This window comes from Homarus americanus, unplaced genomic scaffold, assembly GCF_018991925.1.
Source record: "Homarus americanus isolate GMGI-L3 unplaced genomic scaffold, GMGI_Hamer_2.0 scaffold8754, whole genome shotgun sequence".
In the NCBI taxonomy this organism is placed as follows: domain Eukaryota; kingdom Metazoa; phylum Arthropoda; class Malacostraca; order Decapoda; family Nephropidae; genus Homarus; species Homarus americanus.
Window position 1 is genome coordinate 574 of NW_024728581.1, and position 1,927 is coordinate 2,500.

Here is a 1,927-nt window from a genome sequence, read left to right on the forward strand (position 1 = left end):
CATCTTCTTTGATTACATCTAATCCTTACCTATAACACAGGGGCTCCTGCCTGGGAGCAGGACTGCCCCCCCCTCTGGACGGGAAGTCGGGCTCTGCACCCAGGTTACCCAGACTATAGTATTATCTAAAAGTTGCCACTCACTGGCAGGACCCCCCGGACAGGTGCCCTGTTCATCACAGGTCTCCTTTGCCGATCGATTGTCCTGCCTCCCTGCTCAAAGAACGAGTGAGGGGGATAAAAAAAGGAAAGAAGAGGACTTAGAGAGCAGAAACAGCCTACCTACCACGCCACGTTCGGTCAGCCAATCAGAGCACCGCAGTAAACGTGCATGTATCACGCCACCGTGGGGCACCACTGATTGGCCAATCCAGGACGTAGACGCACGGGTAGTAGTCAAAATTTGGGTAGGCCAAATATTTGTTTTTTCCAAAGTTGGAATTTCCCGTACAATCTGTGATGGTAATTACACCGTCACTATGTTGAGTAAGTACAATCACTAGGATTGAGTGTCTTATCACAACAAAGTTGCAGACTCAAACATGCAGCAAAAGAATCAGGTCTTCGCAGCTCCGTGTCTATTTTTACTTAGGCTAGCATACCTAAGTTAAAGCAACCTCCCCTTGCCAATACAAGAAGGAAGAGGGATTTTTATAGTCTAATAAACAATCTCATCATGACCAAATACAGTATTCATCATTAGGGGGGCTCGGGGTTAGCCCCGGTTAGCAACTAACCATTTGATTGCATTATCTCTTGGAGAATAGTTAGCATCATTCATTTGATTGCATTATCCCAGGTTAAGGGGGTTGTGTGTGCGGTTCCATATCACCAGATTTTATTAAAACCTACGTCAGGCTGTACAGTTTAGGCTAGATAGTGGTGGCTGCTTGGATTATTTTCTTTTGTCTCTTATTGACTTCGTGGCTAACCTTATAAAATTGAGGACACCAATAGACTTTTGTACTAAGGTTAGGTTAAACAGACACTTTTGTTGTATTTGGAGGATTTTGCCATCGGGGAGCGTGACGAAAACCTCCGGCGAAAGTAGTGGTTAGGTTAGGCGGCCCGGTAGTGGTTGGTTAGTTGCCTTATTATTATTATTCTATAAAATTTAAGGTCCCCTGTTAGATTCTTTACCACTTTGGGTCAGGCTAAACAGTTTAGTTGCTGGATTATTTTTGGTTCTTATTGACTTTGGGTGGCTAACCTCTATAAAATTGAGACACCAATAGACTTTGTACTAAGGTTAGGTTAAACAGACACTTTTGTTGTAATGGAGGATTTCGCCATCGGGGAGCGTGACGAAACCTCCGGCGAAAGTAGTGGTTAGGTTAGGCGGCCCGGTAGTGGTTGGTTAGTTGCCTGTATTATTATTATTATATAAAATTTAAGGTCCCCCGTTAGACTTTACCACGGTCAGGCTAAACAGTTTAGGCTGCTTGGATTATTTCCTTGTCTCTTATTGACTTCGGGTGGCTAACCTCTATAAAATTGAGGACACCAATAGACTTTGTACTAAGGTTAGGTTAAACAGACACTTTTGCTGTAATGGAGGATTTCGCCATCGGGGAGCGTGACGAAACCTCCGGCGAAAGTAGTGGTTAGGTTAGGCGGCTCGGTAGTGGTTAGGTAGTTGCCTGTATTATTATTATTATATAAAATTTAAGGTCCCCCGTTAGACTTTACCACGGTCAGGCTAAACAGTTTAGGCTGCTTGGATTATTTCCTTGTCTCTTATTGACTTCGGGTGGCTAACCTCTATAAAATTGAGGACACCAATAGACCTTGTACTAAGGTTAGGTTAAACAGACACTTTTGCTGTAATGGAGGATTTCGCCATCGGGGAGCGTGACGAAACCTCCGGCGAAAGTAGTGGTTAGGTTAGGCGGCCCGGTAGTGGTTGGTTAGTTGCCTGTATTATTATT